The following is a 21897-nucleotide window of genomic DNA, read 5'->3' as shown; positions in this document are numbered from 1 at the left end:
CAGTCACTGCTCTTTTCAGGGATGACTGCTGCGAAGAGAGGACGATTTTCTCCCCAGGTGTTTGTGACAGTTCCATCCCACCTTTCCGTGACCGCGCGACCCTCTCAGCTCTCGGCCATCATCTTCTCGCTTTCTCACTTCTTGTTCTGCTACTCGCACATTTTGGAAAGTGTTGGTGAAGGTGCAGTTGAGCCACGTTGGTGGAACGCATTTCCACCTTCCAAGGTGTGAAGGGTGCACGCTCAGGGACCCCAAACGTGGGTACGTGGTGAACGGTGTGCAAGCAGTGTTGGGGGAATCTAGCTGTTTGCTCCAACGGTTCAGCCTGCCGAGTGGTGGATCTAGCCTTTCCTCTGCGTTTTGGGGGTGGCTCGCAGCCCCTGAGCTGCCTTCCCGCATCTGGGAGGACGAGCCCTAAGGTTACCGTGTTCAATTCAAGGGAGTCAGACTGGCTTTCCCCTGAGAACAGACCTCCTGTTTCCTCTGTCACTTCCCTGCCTCCTTAGACTGTCGTGTGCAGAGACGTGCCGTCTGGTCGCAGGGAGGGGTCTGTTGGCAAGCAGCGGCAGACACCTGGTTCCTCGTACTCCCGTGCACCTCGTGGGCACTAATCTTGAGAAGTCTGAGCATTTTTCAAAAATTGATTTTACTTTTAAACATGTTCCTCTTAATTTTATTTAGTATATTTAAGTTAAAAAGAATGCTTTTCTGTTGCTTGTCTGTTCTATGGATACGTAACATATCAATTCCTCTTGGATATCTCATCCCCTTGTAAGCTGGCAGGTCTGGTGGATGTTTTAAAGTCTATGCTATTTTTGTTTTTCTTTTTCAAAGGGGAGTGGAATTGCTGACATACTGAGTGCCAGAGTATTTTGAGACAAATCTACTTCTAGCTTGAATATAGTGGCTAAAGAAATGCCAGAGTGGTGCATTAGTAATTTTTCTCCCTAATGGGTATGCTGAGTACCCATCCAGTCGCAGGTGGGGAGTGGCATGATCCCACCTGTTTAGTCTGCCTCCCTATCTGGGGCCTGTTTCAGCTTATCTGGCTTCCTCTAAGCTTTAGGAGTCCTAGGGATCACTCAGTTGCTGAAGAGCAGGAGCCACAAGGTTTTCTGGTGGTTTTTCTCATGTAGCATAATTTTATAGCTTAATCAACAGTTTCCTAAAACTATCAGAAATATTTTACATGTTTTTTTCACTCTAACCATGAAAAAAATGTTTTACTTGTTTTTGAAAGTAGTATGATTTATGCTTAGTGATTAATTTTTTCATGTTTTTTTTTTTTTAAATCAGGCACCATAAAAAAGGATAAAATGCCAATAGCCAAATATTTCTAATATCTACAATGTATGTGAGGGAAAAATAGTTATAAAACAATCATCACTGTAGTATTAAAAATGTCAAGCATCATCAATTTAAAAAAAAGTACAGTAGTTTAATAAAAATAAGGAAACATTTTAAATACCACTAATAATAGGAGAAATGGGTATAAAAGGATACATTTTTGTCAGGGAGGAAGTGTTGAGGTGCCTTCTCAGCTACTACTGAGATCATTCACAGGGACAGTGTTTTTGTTAAGCTGTGGGTGTGGGTGTGAATGTGTTTAAAATGCAGAATATGCATACACATTATTTGCTCTGAAAATTCCCTCCTATTTCATCCTTATATGACTGAAGCAACTCCAAAGGTGGTTGGTCTAGTTTATCTGAAGTGACCATCAGTGGATTGTTTACTCTGCCTCCACTTTTCCACTGCTGTGTAACTCCCTGGACTCAGGACTTAGGCTGAGCCCCAGAGCAAGATCAGTCATTATGTTGGTGACTGAAAGGATACTTATTCTAGACAGTGATCACAGATTCTAGAGCAGGGACCCTGACATGTTGTCAGGAGGAGCACTTTTCGTTTCCCTCCATCATTAGCATCCGGCACAGGACCGTCCTGGCAAGTCTGCAGAGGGAGCCTTGCCCACATGGCTGCTTCCCCAGGGCTCCCAGCAGCTGCTTTGAGATCCTCCTGGAGGTCCTTCTCCAGGACAGGTCCGGTTCCTCCTACCCTAACTGGCACCAGCAGGGTCTGTGGTTGGCAGGGCCTGCTGAGCAAATAGGCAGGCTCCTCATCTCTGTCACTCCTCTGCCACCTTTGTTAAGGCTTTGGGCTCTGGGGACAATGGCCTTGTCACTCTGCTCCCTCTAAAACCTGGGCCCAGAGCAGACTGGCCACATGGGAGACCCCGAATGAGCCCTGAAAGCAGCCGTGTTTGCTCTGAGCATTACTGTAGCTCCATGTGCAAGTGTCATCAGGTGCTCAGAGTAGTGAGTGTGGGGAGCCTGCAGTTGGGGTGTGGACTGTTCTTTCCCAGGAGGCAGCATTTTGAGCCAGTGACTTATGTATACTTTGCATTAATTTACTTCCCAGTGTCTGATAACTAGCTCTGAATACTCTTACGAATTGAGCTAGTTAGTGCAGCTAACCAGTGTGGTAGCCAGACCTGGTGTTAAGGGCGTTACACACAGATTTGAGAAACCATCCTCATGAGCCTGGTAAATCAGCCCGGGCCCCTCACGGATGCAGCTGCTCCTTAGCCTCATCCCTTATGCTGGGGTGACAGCGCATTTGACCTCTTGAGGGAGATCCTGCCTTTCTAGCCCTCAGCTGAGTCCACCTCCACCCTGGAAAAACAGGGAAGGAAAGCACCTAACATTTCTTTACTATCTTTCATTTAATCAGCACTGTGCTAATGGTGCCAGGTATTACTTCACACTTTTCCTGTTCTTTGACGTAAAATCTACATAGTTTGTGAAGTTGGTGAAGAGAAGAACACACAGAAAAGGTGGCATTGTAGATGGTAAGGATTGCCCGTAGGGTTTGCAGCGTCCAACACGCGTCCTTATGTGCCATTGAGCTGTGAGTTGACCTTTTCTCCTTTCTCACCCTCCTTCCTGGAGTGAGGAGACCACAGTCTGCCTCCCTTGAGAAGGGCAGTTGGGGGATGGGCAGGGGGACAGGTACACCTGCATTGCCGCCTGCCTTGTGTTGACTCCCACTTTGTGGGTTCCACTGGGGGTTGACATTATTCTGGGCTTTACTGAGACAACATACTGACTGCTGGTTTGTACAGCTGACTTCTAGTGGCACATTGGGAAATTTTACTCCTTTCAGAGATTAGGGGATAGAAGGGATCTGTTTTTAAAGAGTAAAAAGAGAGTACTTCAAATTCATGCTGCTCTTTGTAGATCATCTAAAAATACTGATCTTAGTATTTTTAGATCTTAAAATAACTAAATGTGTATCTTTTATTTTTGTTCTGTTAAATCAGACATCCATTTATACTGGATTTCAGGTTAGGCCAGAATTAAATACCCTCTTTCCCGAACATTGTGAGAAAATAAATTGGTAAGAGTCTACCTATCATTATGTAGGATGTTCTTTTAATTATAACAGGAGGCTGCTTCATCCTTCTCACTAACACTTTCTACCCTCAATCCACTGTGGGCGCAGTTGTTAGAGAATGTGGTCTAGAGAATAAGAGTGTGGTGTTGCAGAGCAGTCCTGTTGCTTGTTAGGTTTGAGCATGAATGATAGGAAGGTAGGACACCCTCCTTTCTTTCATTAGGATCCCGTGTTAGCCTCTTCATTGGCAACATCATATTATGAAATGTTAGCAACTTGCGATTCGGGAGACCCACATTCTGGTTAGCTTTGCTCCCCGAAACTCCCATAGGCTGTGGGGAAATATCTGCTTCAGTTTCCTAAGCCAGTCCTCTGGTCAGTCACACCCTTTTCTACAGCTTTTTATTACTCTTATTTTGTCATTTTTTTTGAAGTATGAGCGATGGCAGTATAGTTTAGGCATCTTGGTATCTCCTATTTTATTCCTTTTGGCTTTAAATATATGATGTGTATTTTGTTGGGGATTCTTGTGTAATGTGAACAACTCAGCAGTACGTTCTTAGTTGTAGGAAGAACAACTTCTGAGCCATTTTAGTTGTGAAAACTGTACACTGCAGCTCCTAGGCCTAGAATGTTGTTCAGTGAACTTCTTTGTCAACAGTGGTTTATATAAACAGAAGTTTATTTTCTGCAAATGAGCCCAGTTCTGCATTTTAAACAGCTTTTCTTTCCCCACTACTATTTCTTGACGTTAACTTATAAAGCTTCAGCAGCCAACTCCTGCTGTGGAGGGCAGCATCATGAAATTCTCTAGAAGTGGACTGAGGGGGAGTGCCTTGTCAGAGAAGTTGGAAGGCGGGAATGTCTCCAGTGCTACTTCCATCAGGGCTGCTGATGTCTCCAAAGGGCAGAGCATGCCTTTTAAAATGGTCTTGCTTTATGGTGGGTAGGTTCTAGAGTGATAGGGTACAATGTTTCAGCTACACCTTGGCTTCATGGATTTTCACCCACTCTCATAAATTTTTTACTATAAAACATGTAGGGCTGTTTCCACTCATAATGAGGTTGGTGGAATGTAACTTTTGTAATTTGAATTCAACTACTTGGAGTATTTTAAAAATTTCATAGCATATTGATTTCCACAATCACTCATGTGCTTTACTTTATTTGTTTTTTCCAAACATTAGAGTGATGTTCCAAAATCAAGAATGTGAGTGAAAAAAAAAAAAAAAGTGAGTGAAATTGAGAATGGACTTACCGTTGTCTCTTAGGTGACTATAATTGTTGTCCTGCTATGTTTGAAGTGCCTGTGAGCTGTGTTTATTCATAAAATATTTGATACCAGCTGCATCCTTTCTTTGTTTCTTTCCCCCCATACTAACCTAGTATTCTACCTCTCCAGATACTAACTGGGTATTCTGCAGTAAAGTTTGGTTCTGCACTAACTACCCAGATTTAGTTCGGACCCTGCAGGTAAAGTACTCTGTCCCACCAGACTACCCCCGCCGCCCCCCCGCCCACCCCCAACTCCTTCAGATGCCAGTCACCATCCCAGCTTGTTACCCATACATCTCACCAACTACCTATAAATCTTAGGTTTCCAGTAATCCCCAACTGAGATTCCGTCATTTGCTGGACTGACTTATAGAACCCAGGAAAGTGTTTTATTTACTATTTACTGCCTGATTATAAAGGTTACAATTCAGGAGCAGCTAAATGGAAGAGATGCATAGGAGAGTGTATTAGGATGATATAGTGTGTTTGGCAGCACCTTTCAAGGCATCCTACCTTCCATCAACTGTGTTCACTAACCTTCAATGTTTTTTGAACCCCATTGTTTAGGGATCATTTAATGGTTGTTTTATTTTGTACATAAGATTACAACAAATGTAGGGATATTATGTATTAGGGAAAAATGAGAAACATGGAATTAAAGAAATGTCATGTTCATTAACAGACCACTTTGGATTATGTCTCCTGCCTCCCCTAGAGATTTAGTTATTCCTTCTATTCTGATGGGTAGATTTGACTAGTAGCAACATGCAAGTATTGGAACATACTTTGTAACTCCTAAGAGACTATACAAATGTTTGCTTTATTATAGTAGACATTAGATCAGTACTAACTGATTTATAATCTTACCCCAAATATTTTTTGGACTATCCTTTCTTAGGTACTCTGAAGTTTTTGTACTTAAATAGTCTTTTGGATAAAAGATTTTGTTTTCTCTCTTATTTTACTTGGCTGAATTAGTCATGATCTTTCTCATTCTAATGTTGCCTCTTTCAAGGTGTGTTTAAAGACTAGAAAGTTATAGTTTTAAAATGCTTTGTATTTAGATACTCCTAATGAGAGATTAACCAGAGCTGTGTTTCATATCTTCTAGCATTCAAATGTCTCTATTTCCCCCATCCACATCCAGCCTGCCATGTACTATACTTGTTATATATTTTAGGATAATACGTCTGGTCATACGGAAGGGCTCAAAAAATAGTGTTTTCCTGGGATCCCTGGGTGGCGCAGCGGTTTGGCGCCTGCCTTTGGCCCAGGGCGCGATCCTGGAGACCCGGGATCGAATCCCACATCGGGCTCCCGGTGCATGGAGCGTGCTTCTCCCTCTGCCTGTGTCTCTGCCTCTCTCTCTCTCTCTGTGACTATCATGAATAAATAAATAAAATCTTTAAAAAAAAAAAATAGTGTTCTCCTGGTGACTGGGATTCTTCTTATCTAGCCCAGGAACTTAGCTTCACTGAAATTCATCTCTATTTCTCCTTGGAATGTTAGTACCAAGTGGATTAGATACAAGGGTTGGATACAAGGAAGGGCATAGATACAAGAAGGACTGAGGGATTAGCTTGGCCTAGGACTCATATTATAGTTGTTAATGGGTCATTTGTAGACTTGAGTCTTTTTTTTTTTTTTTTTTTATGATAGTCACAGAGAGAGAGAGAGAGAGGCAGAGACACAGGCAGAGGGAGAAGCAGGCTCCATGCACTGGGAGCCTGATGTGGGATTCGATCCTGGGTCTCCAGGATCGCGCCCTGGGCCAAAGGCAGGCGCCAAACCGCTGCGCCACCCAGGGATCCCATGTAGACTTGAGTCTAAAGGAAGTGTGAGATCAATAATGACAGCATCGATCCATGAAACAAGTTGTAGGAAATATTCTAAAATGGTCAGTGATTTCCAGAGCACATTACTGCTTCTTAGGGCTTAGTACCCCCCTCTCTATAGTTACTGGTCTTTAAGGGAAATTACTTACTCTGAACCCATTGTCTGACATGACCTATGTAACTCATGACCTCAGAGAATTTGAGTGAAGATGTATGTGTGATTTAGTGAGAATCATCTATAATTTCTTCAGTCCTTATGTACCAACTATTCTGATTTTGAATATATTATTTCATTTAGTTTTCACAGAAACTCTGTGAAATGGATATTCTTCATTCCTATTTTTCAGACAAGAGACAAGTTCTGGGAGATCATATGATCTGCTCATGTTCCAGTTTAGATTTGGAAAGTACTGGAACTGGGATTAAAAGCCAGGACTTTGTCACTGTAGCAACCTGTGACAGATATTGAGCACCTACCATGTAGCAGGCACTGGGCCAGGTCCTGGAAGTGCAAAGAAAAATTCAACTGCCTTTACTTCAAGGAAAACAACGTATCGTCTTCATCAAAATGCTAAGGAGATTCCAAAATGACTTAATTAAAAGCACTGCATAAATGCATGGCATTATATTAGGTTGGCAATGGTTTCCTGCCAATATATGAAGTACTAAAAATCAATAGGAAGAAGTATATGGTTATAAAAAAATGAGCAGAGCCATAGAAAGGCTAATTGAAAGCATGGAATGTTAAGGAACTCACAGATTTATTTGTGTAAAGTTTGGAAGATGCTACTCTAGCAGTTTCTGGCTGGTTTTGATGATTGATGATATACTTAAAGTAGCTGAGCCACTCAGATTAAGTTAAGTTGCTTTATTTAAAACTGTGCTCTCTCAGAGAATCTTACTTTTAATGTACCCAAAGGTATATACCTGTGTTATGTTGCAGATAAGCTATTTTAGAGCCAGAGAGGAAATGAAGAAAACAGGGTCAGTATTACATGGTTTCAATGCTATTTGTCAATATATTGCCCATGATATTATGCCAAAGCAGCTAGTGAGAAAATGGGGAGGGCAAGTAGGCTAAAGGCTCATATGGAAGGATGACTAGAATCCCACAAGGGGTGAGCTGTATTAGTCATGATCCTGGGGTCCTGGGAGCGAGTTCCACATAGGGCTCCCCATGGAGAGGCTGCTTTGCTTCTCCCTCTGGTATGTCTCTGCCTCTCTGTGTCTCTCATGGATAAATAAATAAAATCTTAAAAAAAAAAAAAAACAACAAACCCAAAAAACCAGTGGTTCAGTATTAAAGAATATAGAATAGCAAGTATTAGGAATTTGCTTTTATTCAGCAAAATGAAGAATTCTTAGGTTTATAGATCAAGAATGTTATATTAATATAGGGTTTCTTATATCACCTCTTGAATTTAGTTCAAAATACTTTTTTTCAAAAAAAAATAGTTTTTTTCTTTTGTTTTTTTTTATTGGTAACTTCTAGAATGTACCATTCTTTTTTCTGAATGGTCTAGACATTATCACTGAGTACTTTTTTTTTTTTAACTGCTCTGATGGGATTATGCTAGTGAAATTAGAGGAAACTAAAATATGTGCTTGGGAACAGTTAATATTTAAATGGTACTATATATTTTGGTTTTATTTGAGGTAGGCTGAAAGGGAAGAAAAAGAAATTTGTGTATAGAAACTCCCTTTGTATGCCAGGCACCCAGCTATATTCTATATGTAGATTCTCTTTCTCTCTCCCTGGGTTTAAATATCATCTATATCTATCTATCTTATATCTATATAATTTCATTTGAATAGCATTTGTAACCATTTTGCAGAAGAGGTTTTACAAAATTTAATGACTTGCTAGTTAAGGTGGGTGCAGATTGAAACCCAGGACGTTTTCTTTCAAAACCCTTGTTTTTGCTAGAGCTTGCTGCTCAGATTTGAAATAACTGAATTGCAGTTATCCTCAAGATAAAACACAAAGTGGTGAAGTTATAGCCTCATTATTTATTTCTATTTTGAGCAGCATACTTATATCAAGTAGATATTTTTAAGGGAATCCTATAGTGCATGTATAAAATGTGCAAGAAAAGTCCTGGCTTACTAGGGTTTTGAACCTTGTTTAAAAGATATAATCACCTAGAACCTTTCTGAATTGCTGGTCTCCATTTAGGGTTGATTTTTAGGAATTCTTTTCTGCCACTGTTAACTTGTGTTATTTGGCTCTTTTTTTTTTTTTTGCTTTTCTTGTCTGACTGGCCTGTTGTTATTTTGGGAACCTCTGGCCTGGTGTGTTAGACCAATAGCATGTAATATAAGTATTTGTTTTGACTTTATTCATCTTTTTTTAAAATTTTATTTATTCATTCATTCATTTTTTCATTCATGAGGGACAGAGAGAGAGAGAGAGATAGAGAAAGAGACATATGCAGAGAGAGAAGCAGGCCCCATGCAGGGAGCCTGATGCTGGACTCGATCCTGGGACTTCAGGATTACGCCCTGGGCCAAAGGCAGGCGCTAAACTGCTGAGTTACCCAGGGATCCCTCATCTTGTTTGTACACCATCTGCTGTCTCTTCTTTGTAATTTTCTGGCTGCCCAGACTTGAGTTATTAGTCTTACTCCTTCCATGAATGCATTTCCCGTCATTGTTAGCATTTGCTGTTCCTTCTTCTGTACCTCTGGAACCTTGGGGCTGTTCTCTTTTTAATTAATCATATGTTCTTTTATAAATGTATTTCTGTGTTTCATTTTGAGATACTTCATTTGAGATACATTTGCTTCAGCTTCATACATTTTAAACTCTTTGATTTCATGGATGGTGACTTATTTTTTATTTTTTTAAAAGATTTTATTTATTTATTCATGAGAGACACAGATAGAGAGAGGGGGGCAGAGACAAAGGCAGAGGGAGAAGCAGGCTCCATGCAGGGAGCCCGACGTGGAACTCGATCCCAGGTCTCCAGGATCAGGCCTTGGGCCGAAGGCAGCGCTAAACCGCTGAGCCATCCAGGCTACCCTCATGGATGGTGATTTAAACAACAGTCCTTTATACAAAAGTAGGACTTAAAAAATGTTCTTAAAAAATATTTAATGTAACTTTATTTTAGTAAAACTTTGTCAGTATAGAGATGAAATGATTTGATCATTTATGGTGCTACAAAGGGTACAAGGAGTGTGTCACTCATAATTGGTGGGGCTCTGTGGTGAGACTTGTATAGTGAACTGCCACTTGAGAGATCCATTTGATTGTATCCGTTCAAATTTAAAATGTGTAAACCATTTGACCTTGCAATTCAACTTCTAAGAGTCTATCCTAAAAATGTTAGAATGTGTATGCAAACATATGTGTATAGGAGTATTTTTAATAGATTTATTCATTTTAACAAAATATTGGAAAACACTTTAATGTTCATCAATAGGAAAGTGGCTGCATACATACATGGTGGGGCTTTCATGTGATGGAATTTGGAATACACATCGTGAAAAAGAATGAGGTGGATCTCTGTGCATTACTTCTGTGGAATATTATCAGGGTAAATTCTTAACTGGCAAGAAAGACTATGATACAGAAAGATATGCTAACATTTTTTAAAAAATTAAGTCTGTGGGAAAGGGGCTTACATTTTTGTACAAACATGCATACAATTGCATAACACAAAGAAAATGTTTATGGGGGTACAGGAAGCAGTAGAATTTTACTTTTCATGTTTACTCTTTTATAACATTTGAATTTTATTGCCATATACATGATTTTTCAATGAATAATATTAGTTTTTTGGAGTCTGATAATACAGATAAAATTCTCAAGTCTGTTGACTTAACAATAGATGAGATAATGTGTATAAAGAATGTCTTATGGTTTCAGATGTAATAATGAGTATTTAGTAAATTATATGAGCGGTGGTCATGGTGAAGATGGTGGTAGAGTAGTAATGATGATGTCAGAACTTGACACTGAAGAATCCCTAGTGGCAACACATAGTGAATGTTGCATCTCACATCTCACCCGTGCCTGGGGATCTAAGTAGTCTTAAAGAGGTGGTCTCAAGAGGTGTGTTATATTTTATAGTTCTGGTACTGTGGTATAAGATTAATGATTTTTTTCTTTGTTCTGTATTTCCCTATTTGTTTTTTGTTTTTTTGTTTTTTTTTTTTTTTAGCATGAAATGATTTTGAATCACTTAATATCAGGGACATAATTTAAGAAATGATTCAGTCAATATTTGCTTATCTTGTAGTAATGTGGAACCCTAGTTCTTTGCCATTAGCTCCAGGTGTATATAAGCCCTATTTTGTTTGAAGCAAAGATTTCTATCTATCAGTTAAGGTTATGATCTGATATTGCCCTTTGATGATTTCTATGATGATGTAATGATTTTTCTGAAAGTGATGGAACTTTGGTTTCTAAGTCATGTGACCCCTTCTTGCCATTAGACCTGTAAGAACATTGGTTCCCTGGCTTGTGTGACCATACTCGAGTAGGGTGTAGTAGTCCAGAATTGCTACTTCCAAATCAGTGTCTCACTTCAGGGGTTTTTACTGTTTTCAGTGGCTCATACATTTGCATATTCCATGTCCATTTCAATTCCATTCCTGTCTGGTCCTTTGTTATGACCTAGGCCAAAAAGGGAAACAAGTGCTCTTTAGAGAGGGCAGGTAGGAATGACAAACCAGTAAATGCCAGGGAAAGATCCATAGGTAACGGTCAGGGTAACCCTGTGCTGCCATTGCTTTGTGTTGTTCCTTCTTCAGAGTGTTGAGGCTTTCTGGTTTGATGGACTGTATCTGTGAAACTATTAAAGGATGTGTTTTTTAAAATTTGTGTCTCGCACTTACATATTGATGTTATTTTTTGATCAATATTCTAATTTAGAATTTATTTAATTGCACAGATATTCAAATAAAAATGATCTCAAACTCTTCTGAGCAAGATTCTTAGATGAAAATATACATGTTATGAACAATGAGCAATTACAATATAAATCCTCCCTTTTTAAAATGCTTTAGCAATGTTATTAGGTGAAGTAAAATCACATGAAGTGATTCAATATGTAGAAATGTCATGAATGAGCTTTTCACTATTACTTCTAGAGGTTAGATTTTGGAGAAATTGTGTGACCAGTAATCAAAGAATATGTACTATTCTCAAGGTAGAGAGTAAAACAAAACTTTAATATTTGACATGCAAACATTGGCGTCATTTTTTAGTCATATTGTCAAATAGTATTTACATGTATAACAAGTGAAGTAGATATTGGATATTCTTTTTATGCCGTTGGGGCAGGTATTTGGCATTTTATAGAGGAGAGAGACAGGAGTGTTTTTTTTTCATGCTGTGCTGAACCTCAGAGGAACCCCCACTTGCTTAATGTATAAACTTCGAGAAACAGTGTGCCTGTTTCCTCAAACAGCTCTTATTAGACTTAATATGAAAAAAATCACAGAGCATAAAGGTATTTGAACCATTAATTTTCAGCTTTTTTCCTATCATGTCTTATTTTTACTTTTCAGCTACTATCTCCTTTGGGATTAAATGAAAAGGTAAGTTTGCTTTTTAGAAAGCTCAGAGCGGAAGAAAAAAATTAGTTCTAAATATATCTTTCTACAGTTAAAAAATAAGATAGCTTTTTCTCTGGAAGAACAAAGATATGGCAGTCTGATGGTTTTTAAAATCTCAGAGACTTTATTTTATACCTATGTAACTGAAAGCTCTGAGTCTTTTCAAACTGTTTCCAAGATCAAAGATATCTTTTCACATATGTGGGATCTCATAAATCTATGCACAAGTAAACTATTTTCAAAAGCCCAGGTTTGGTTTTGAAATAAAATGTAGACTTGTGTTTTCCAGATCTGTATTTAAAATGATGCAAAAATCTATTTATATGGCATAGAATGTTGAAAAGGCCATCAGCATTTCAAAGAGCTGATACTCTGTACCAGATCTCAAGTCAACAGTGGCTGACTATGTCATTTACTGCAGAGATTTTCCCCAATATTTTTTTTAATGTTCAAGTTATTTGAAGTTTATAAATATCAAAAGTCTTAAATTTTCATGTGGTCAAATTTATGTGCCTTCCATTTATTACGTTTGCTTCTTTTGTAGAACAGTCATTCCTAACCCCAGATCAGTTAAAGAATCACCAATATTCTGTTTTTGTTTGTTTTCTTTTGTATCCATATAACTCTCCACAGTCTGTTTAGGCATAGGACATGAAATGAAGATGAGTTCGTTTTTCTCCCAAATAGTTTCACACTATTTCTGATATAATTTACTTCTACATTGGTTTATGAGGATATATTAAATTTAAAAATATCTCAAAATCTACTTGCTTTGTCAGTTTTTTTGCCAGTTTTCACTGTTGCTATTTTCTTACTGTTTTTCAACAAATTCTTCTGTCACTTGTTTCATTTTTCAAATTAACTCGATTATTATTTAAAGTCCTCTTAACCACTCCCATACAAATTTCTTTGGAAATTACATTAAAATAATTTGGATAGAGCTGGCATTTTATACTATTAAATCTTCCCAGTCAATATATGTCACTTTCTATTTATTCTGATCTTCTTTCATGGTTGTTTGTAAATTTTTGTAATTTGCTTCAAATTGGCCTCTTTATACACAGTAGTCCTTCCTTATTTACAAGGCATCCGTTTTAAGATCCGTAGCAGGTGCCTGAAACCACAGACAGTATTGCATCCTATATATCCTGCTTTTTCCTATATATACATACCTATAATAAAGCTTATAAATCAGGCACATTAACAGATTAACAATAACTAATAATAAAATATGATTTTAACAATATACTGTAATAGAAGTTATGTGAATATGGTCTCTCTCTCAGAATATCTTATTGTACTATACTCCTCTTTCTTGTGATAATGTGAGATGATAAAATGCCCATGTGAGAGGATGAAGTGAGGGGAATGATACAAGCACTATGACCTGACGTTAGGCTTCTACTATCTTGCTGACGATACTTGGAAGGAGGATCATCTCCTGCAGCATGTTGACTGCCGGTAACTGGAATGGTGGAAGGTAGAACTGTGGATAAGGGAGGACTATTTATTATTTGTTACTGAAAATGATTTTTTTCATTATAACTTTATTTCCTGTTGTTTATTGCTGGGATTGAAAAATGCTTTTGACTTTTAGGAATTTTAAATTCATTCCCTTGACCAAACTGTTATTTGTTCTAGTAGTTTATCAGTTGATTCATTTGAGCTTCTTAGATAGTTTTGTTGTGGCCAAAAATGCTTTGGTTTCTTCTTTCTAGGAGTCCTGTTCCATTATTTTCTGTTTTATGTTCTTATGTTGGCTAAAGTCCTAAATTAAAAAAAAAATCATTGGTTGTAAAATAATTGCTCCATTAGAAATGATTTTATAACTTACCTAGAGACTAAAGGTTACTTTCTACCATGAAGAAACGTTTTTGTGAAATTGTCACATTTCCTTGGTAATGCATCCCTGAAATCTGTTCATGTTTTTGGAAGAATAATTACAATTTTAGAGAAAACTTGTTAAAATAGTTGATTTGAAAACTTATTGAAAGCAAATTTAAAAAAGAAAGCAAATTTTTAAATAGATTGTTACATATTTTTCTTATTTTTATGTTTCTTTTTTTTAATTTTTATTTATTTATGATAGTCACATAGAGAGAGAGAGAGAGAGAGAGAGAGGCAGAGACACAGGCAGAGGGAGAAGCAGGCTCCATGCACCGGGAGCCCGACGTGGGATTCGATCCCGGGTCTCCAGGATCGCGCCCTGGGCCAAAGGCAGGCGCTAAACCACTGCGCCACCCAGGGATCCCTTATTTTTATGTTTCTAGGTGGAAACTTGGTGATATTGGGAAAGAGAAAATCAGAATTAGAAAATAATATGAGGGAGCGCCAGGGAGGCTCAGTTGGTTGACTCTCCGACTCTTTCTTTTGGCTCAGGTCATGGTCTCAGGGTGGTGAGGTCAAGCCCCGAGTTGAGTGCTCCTTCCTCGGTGGGACTCTGCTTGAAATTTTCTCTCCCTTTACCCCTCCCCCTGCTCGTTTTCTGTCTCTCAAATAAATCTTTTAAAAAAGAAAATAATAAAAGCTTAGTGATTTTAAAGTAAAATCCAACTTTTCTGGATAATTGTTATACTGGCTATTGATTATATAGAAAAAATAGTTTTCATTTTTTCATTAGAGTCTCAGCAGAATTATCTTTCCTTTAGTATGCAGGTAACTTTCTTACTAATTAACTTGGTTTTGTGATATGCTGTTTTCTATCTCATGAATTGTCTCCACTCTCAGAAAGCTGAAGCCACCTGTTCCCTGTGCTTTGGTGTGTTTGCTTCCCACCTTGCATACTTTTACCCATATGCAGGTGTCTTCCTTCTTTTCTCCTCAGCAGTCTTTTGCTTAGCTTGTCACTTGTCCTGAGGCTCTGAGTAGAATCCACTGCTTCTGCAGCAGTGAATTGCCTTTCCCTTTCTATAAGAGACCTGCCTTTTTTTTCCCATCCACTTCATTACCAAACCTGTCTACCTGGCAGGATTTCTCAGTTCACCTCGATGAGAGGGCTTCCTCTCATTATCTCTGCCAGTAGTTCCTGGAGCCCCAGGGTGCTTTATGGTAATCTTTATGGCGTTTAGCACTCTAGCTTGCTTTCTGTGTATTTGAGACATGTTTATAATTTCCCCCAGTGTTAAATGGCTGGGTCACATTTCCCACAAATCCCTAGTACTTGGCACTGCTGCAGTGTTTTGAATGAATGAGTGGGAGGTTGCCTATATTTTGGTGCTCAGTACTTGGGAACATGCTTCTTGTAATTTTCCTACATGCTTCCCAGATTTACTAGCCTTTTCTATATATTCTCTTTTTTCAACAATACTGTCTTAATAATGATCATGATACACGCTTGTGTACTATTCTTTCCTAAATGTATATTTTTTTCTCAAACATGTTATTTTCGCAGTGATCATAACACATAAGTTATACTACATAAGTTTTCTGGGCTTCATATGTTGCTATTAAAAATGAGTGGAAAGTAAAGTTTTTTTTTTTTTAATGGCTTTTCCATTAAGATTTTGTTTTAAAGGTAGAGCTACTAAAAGTTGCTTATGAATTCAACATGAAGCATGAGAAACAGAAATCACAGATGACTTCAAGGTTTCTTACTTGATCCACTAGAAGGATGAACTAGGGAAGAGTCATTGGAGGAGGCAGTGCAAAATCAAGAGCTTAGTGTTGGATGTGATAGGTTTGAAATGACTGTTAGACATCCAGGGAGAGATGCTGAGTAGGCAGGCAGTAGGTTAGTAGGTTTGGAGTGTAGGGAAAGAGGTTATAGCTAGAGGCAGAATCAGAAAGTTTCAATTTATGGATGATATTTAAAATTGTGAAATGGGTCAGATTACTTAGGGAGTGAGTGTAGTATAAGAGGACTGGCTTGAGGACTGAGCCCTGGGGCACTTCAGCGTCTAGAGGTGGCTGATGAGCAAGCATAAGCTCGGGACCAGCAAGGAAGAGCTAGATCTGAGAGAAGAATATGTTCCAAGAAAAAGAAAGGAGCAACTTTGTTAAATGCTGCTGATTGTTGAAGCAATCATGCTCCATTGTTGATGGAGCAGAGGAGTTAGAGACATCAATATATAACACTTGGAGTCGTTTTGTGGCACAAGAGTGGAAATTAATGGGATAATAGCTAGAGAGGAAGATGGGATCAAGAGAGGGACTTTTTAAAAGACAGAAAATATAGCAAGTTGTAGGGCTGTGTAAGACCTAAATAGTTTATTAGAAGAAAATAGTGGGAAAGTCTATAACTTCCTAGGCCACTAAAAGAGAAAAAGAGGGCACTGAAATTTTTTATTTTTACCTTCTACTTGTTAGCCTTATGACTCTCTGTGATTTTACTGGTTTTATTATATTTAACCAAATCATTACATATGAATGGAAATCTCGATAGTCGTTCTTGGGCTGCCTTGCATAGCTTGGCAATATTGAGTGCCTTTTCTTGGAGGAACAATTTCATCTATTTACTTCTTTGCCTCCTGTCTTGCAGTGAGGAGCTTATAAGTGAGGCTGAGAGTTGCAGTGATTTTTGTGGTTTGATTTATTTCCTTCTCTAACCCATGAATTTTTGCTTATGATTCACTACTAATTTCACTTGGATGTACTTTATTTTAAAAAAATAACGAAGTAAATGAGAATTGCCTTTCACCACATTTTTTCATGCACTAAGAATGGAGTGGAGGAACATCCAACTGATCAGTGCTTCATTTATATCTATCCTATGGATCTTGGACTTCTCTGCCAATGACATTAGCAATTACCGATAGCTTGTGTGTAGCCGGATTAGATGTCCCAAAGCCATTACAGTCTACTCATAGGATAGAAGCCTAGCAAAAGAAATACAAAAGATGTACTGCCCAGGAGAGTGGGTTCCAGGCTTTTCTGTGCCACTATGGACTACTGTCCACTTTGATTCATAATTTATAATCAAAGTTATTATTTTTTTTTCCAAGATTTTATTTCTTTGACAGGGAGAGAGCTAAGACACACCCAGGGGGAGTGGCAGGCATAGGCAGAGGGAGGAGAAGGGAGCCTGATACGGGGCTCCGTCCCAGGACCCTGGGATCATGACCTGAGCCAAAGGCAGATGCTTAACCAGCTTTTAATTGCCTCCACAATTAAAAGTTTTAAAACTTTAATATATAAAAATTAAACACGTGGTTTTATATTCCCAGAAAACTAACAGATAAATGTGTTTTATATCCAGGTGTTATGCAGTGTACATGTATTTCTAGAATTTTAACTTATGTCAAACTGAAATGTTGACAGTTCTACAAAGTAGTAATTTTGTTGCTCGGATTTTGCTTCTGTCAGTAATCCTACTATCTGTAATCTGTGAAGTAAACTGTTAATACTGTTAGGAGTAAGGAGTTACCAGTGGTAGTTTTGTTAAGGAGTAGAGCAGAAACTAGTGATGTAGACTTTGATGGTATCTCTTCCTTTTTTTCTTTTTAAGAAAGTTCTAGTTACCCTGATTCTTGTGGTAAGATGTATACCTGGCAGATAGACCCACGAACCGCCCGCTACCCCACTCTGTATTTGAGTTACTGAAATGTTCTGATGGTAGTTTTCATTTAATATTTTTGTCACTGTCTTAAAATTTTCTATCACTCATCCTCATTGCTAGGAATGTCCTTAGACCTTGTGGTCTTGGTGCTGGGGATATCTGTCCTTTTTCCCTATTACTTTTGCATAACAGCTTTTGTCTTCTAACTGGCCAGCTGATGGTGAGCCATCACTTACATACCTTTAATTATGTCCATCTTCGTTTCACTTGTACTGTTAGAATCAGCACTTGTGTTTTTCCATTTCCACTCATTTTCAAAAAATAAGTAAATGTGACACAATATTTAAGTTATTGCACAAGTAAATGTTGCTTGGCAAAATAGAACTGTTGGTTACTCTGCTTTACTGTGATGAAGCAGTGGGATGTGTGTGTCCATCAGCTGATACGTGGTCAGGAGAGATGGTTTGAATATTATCCCCTTTTAACATTTATAAGTGCTGGTTGCATGGACGTCATGCTGTAAAGTTGTGGCATGCCCACAAATAACATGGTGATCCTTGTTGAGTGTTTTCTGGGGCTGTTTTCCCTCTGCGAGATGACCAAGTTGGTTTTATGGTCTTACTAATGTGGTCAGTGTGATTCTACTTAAAGTTTTAGGTCCTTACACAGAAACTGAGTATTATTTAGATATAATTTGAACAAGTTTATTTTATTAATCTCCTTTTTTTTTCAGCCTGGGACAGAGAAGAAACTGGGTATTATTACGATTTATTTTTCACCTTTCTCTCTTTTTAAAAAAAATCTAAAATGTTTTTTTACCTTTCTCTAATGCATATAATGGAAGGCAGCTTACAACAAGGACGTAAATTTACAATATGACATAAAAATAAAGAGGTCCACGTAGGAAAGTGGAGACAAAAGTGGAAAAGAAGAACCATACAGAAAGATGACCAGCATGCTGAATGTTAAGACCTGTGATGCCCAGGGGTGTTGACAGGCAGAGAGGCAGGCTCCCCCACAGAGAAGGGAAGTGCTGGCAGCTGGGAGAGGGCCTTGGTCTCGTCAGTTGTCCAACCTATAGACTCCCGTTCCTTTCCTCTTAAGACGGTGGCATCCATGTTACCCCTTAAGAGTCTCAAAATGAAATTCACCCCCTTCCCCTGCCCCAGGCCCTTTAAAAGATGAGAACTAATTTATTAACTGTAATGAACTGAAATGTGGCGGTGGTCCGTGGGTCCGATGGCAGCTGAGCCTGAGCCTTGTCCCGCTCTAAGTGCCCCCTGCCTCCTTGCTGTAAGCACCAGGCTGGCTCTGCCCTTCCATGCCTCCGCTCCCGAGCCCTCGCTGGTGGTTTCTGGCTAAGCGGTCACCGAAATGGACATCAGCCCAGATTTCAGTTCACCAAACGTCACAGAAGCCATTGGGTTTTTTATGTGGTGACCTCAAGGCAAGCGGCCTCCAGGTCCGGTTTATCTGTGTCTGAAGTCGTGATTCACAAAGGCCACTATGATCACTTCTGCTGAGAGACTGGCTGTCGTGGAGGGTTTGCTGGCCAGTGCCATCGCTGCACGGGAGAGGGGACGCGGAGGTGACGCGCCGGCTGCCGAAGGAGAGTCACAGGGATCTGCAACAGACCCAGCTGACTTGCAGCCGCCTGGCCTTCGCCTCCTGTCTCGCGCAGCCTGTGTGCCCTCCCGGATTCGCTCTACCTCCCTGTTCTCCACCCGCAGGCCGGGTATTGGCAGGTGAGCTGGTGGTTAGGGAGGAGGCAGCGTGATGAGGAGCGAGTGGGCACAGAGGCAGCGCAGGGGCATCTCCGGAGGCCTCGCACCAGATAATTCTGCTCGACGCCCCCGGAAGCCGTGTCGGGAGCAAGAGGTCTTGATCGTGGTAACTGAAATTTATCCCCATTATCCACTTCAGTGGAAAAATTGGGGGCTTTGGAGGCTTTTTTTTGTGTGTTAACTGGAATCTCATTTTCCTTTTCTATAAAATATCAACCTTGGATTGCGATGGTGACTAAATGAGATGATGTATGCAAAGTGCCCAGTTAGTGACTCAACAAATACTACTAATGCCATCATTATTATTATAATTATTAATTTGTCTACCACACCTTTAAAAATTGATATTAGTAAAAAGAGAAGTAGCTCGTAGAGATGGTGGTTTTTTGATTCCTCCGTAAAGGTGAAAAGTCTTAAAGACAAACCGCTATTTTGATATTTGAGAAATACCACAAAGACCGAAGGCTGCATAGATTATAAAATTGGTAGCTTAGCAGGTTACGTTTGACAGGGCTATCACCTCACCCCCTGGTAACTTCTTGACTGTACTGAAATATCCACTCCAGGGCTCCCTTAGACAGCAGTGTACCCACAGCTTCTCAGACACGCGTGTATAAATGAGGTCCACATGCTCTTTGTGCAGAGCAGGTAAGAGATTTAGAGAAGAGTAATTTCAGTTTAGTGTTTGAATTTTGTGTTTGAGAATAGCAGACAATTAAATGCCGTAAAGTGGCACAGGAAAGTGGCTTGAACTTTAAGAACATTCTTTTTCCTCCATTCTCCCACTTCACTTGGAGATATTCACATTTATATTAATTATCTCCATAGCTCATATTAGGCTATACAATAGAATCTGAATTTCAAATAAATGTCAAAATCAGAAAATAGGCCTGTAATCTTTCACAGGCAGCTATGAAGAAAATGGATCTTGTTTCTCAAGCATTTTGTCCTGTGAAGCATAGACCTTATTTTTCAAATACCTTGTCACCAACATAACTAGAAAAATCTCATTAAATACTCTTCAGGGGTGCTGGGGATCATGGCAGAACGCAGTGTTACATGAAAAAAAAAAAAAAAAAAGAACGCAGTGTTACAGAAGAATGAGCCAGGTACTGGCGGCACCCCACGAGCCTGGGCCCGGTCCACCTCACACTGACTTGCAGGGATGACCTGTCACCTGAAAGTCTCTTTCCTAGCTGACCCAAGTTTCTCAGATGGAAAGTCAAGATAGGAAACCAGTGATCTTCAGCGTCCTTTTAGTATTCCATTTGTATCCTATGGGAACACATATAAGGCACCGCGTGTCATATTTTACCCAGACATTCCTGAAAAAGATGGGTATTTTGTTTCTCATGTAGGTCCATGGTCCTTGTGTGGATGAAACTCGTCATCACCTCTAGCAGTGATTTTTGTGTGTGTGTGTGTGTGTGTGCCTGAGTGTGTTTTCTTTGCATCACTGGAGTCTTTAAAGCTATTTGCATGAAATTCCAATTTATAAAGTATATAAAAGTAAAGCTGGTGTGGTATCATTAGGGCCACGGTTCTTCCTGTGTAGTTTTCACCCTCTGAGCCACTTGCATAAGAACCCTAGGGTTTGAACACTAGACATTGAAAGGGTGAGATCCATACTCTTCAGTGAACCACTGTAGGCTTGGTCTAATCCCATTTTTACTTTCCTCACTTTTTCATTTTCCATTTTGTTAATGAAATTTTCAAGCATACAGTACAATTTCAAAAATTTTTACAATGAACTTCTGTAAAGCCACCTGGATTCTTCTTTGTGTGTGTGTGTGTGTGTGTGTGTGTGTGTGATTCTTTTAATTAATACATTATTATGCGCTTTTTACCATATATCTGTCTATCCCTCTGTCCATCCACCAATTCAATCCACTTTTTTTTTTCAAATACATTTCAAAGTAAGTTGTAGACTTTCTTCAAATGCATGTAAAAATATAATTCTGTTTTTGAAGGCAACATTTACATACAGTGAAATATACAGATTTCTGACAAATGTATATATGTATGTAATCCAAACCCCCTATCAAGATACAAAACATTACTTACATTTTATACCCCAAGAAGTCTTCTCATGTTACTTTTGAAGATTAATCTCCTCTCCCACCCTCCAGAGGAAGGCATTGTTTTAATTTTTTTCCACTACAGGTTAGTTTTATTTTTACATTATCTTACATAAGGGGAATCCTATGGTAGGGACTCTTAGGTGACTGGTTTCTGTCACTCATTGTAATGTTTCTGAGATTCATCTATATTATTGTGCTTTTAGTAACTTGTGTGTATGTATGCAATTCCATTTTATGATACTGTTATTTGTTTATTCATTCTTGTATTGATGAACATCTGGGCTGTTTTAGAGCTGTTATGAGTAAAGTTATAGCGAATGTTCATATGCAAGCCTTTATGTAGACATAGTTCTTGGTTAGATATCTAGGATTAGAATTGTTGGGTTATAGGATAGGTGCATGTTTAGTTTTCTAAAATATTGTTCTGAGGAGTGGTATCATTTTACACTGTCCCTAACAAATATGTGTAAG

The 21897-nt window shown here is 39.0% G+C and overlaps 1 protein-coding gene across 6 annotated transcripts in view; it reads left to right on the top strand.

Annotated features, from left to right (window-relative positions):
- FARS2 (phenylalanyl-tRNA synthetase 2, mitochondrial) overlaps positions 1 to 21897 on the top strand; it is a 499388-nt gene that overhangs the window by 75058 nt on the left and 402433 nt on the right. For 2 of the 6 annotated variants that reach the window (XM_072813846.1, XM_072813843.1), the window contains exon 3: positions 12020 to 12049. The exons of the other annotated variants lie outside the window; for them this stretch is intronic. The gene's annotated coding sequence lies outside the window, so the exon portion shown is untranslated. The remainder of the gene's footprint in view (positions 1 to 12019; positions 12050 to 21897) is intronic. 6 annotated transcript variants of the gene reach the window in all.

This window comes from Canis lupus, chromosome 37 (assembly GCF_048164855.1).
Source record: "Canis lupus baileyi chromosome 37, mCanLup2.hap1, whole genome shotgun sequence".
Lineage (NCBI taxonomy): Eukaryota > Metazoa > Chordata > Mammalia > Carnivora > Canidae > Canis > Canis lupus.
Note: the sequence above shows the minus strand (reverse complement) of the source record. Positions and strands in the feature narration are given on the sequence as shown.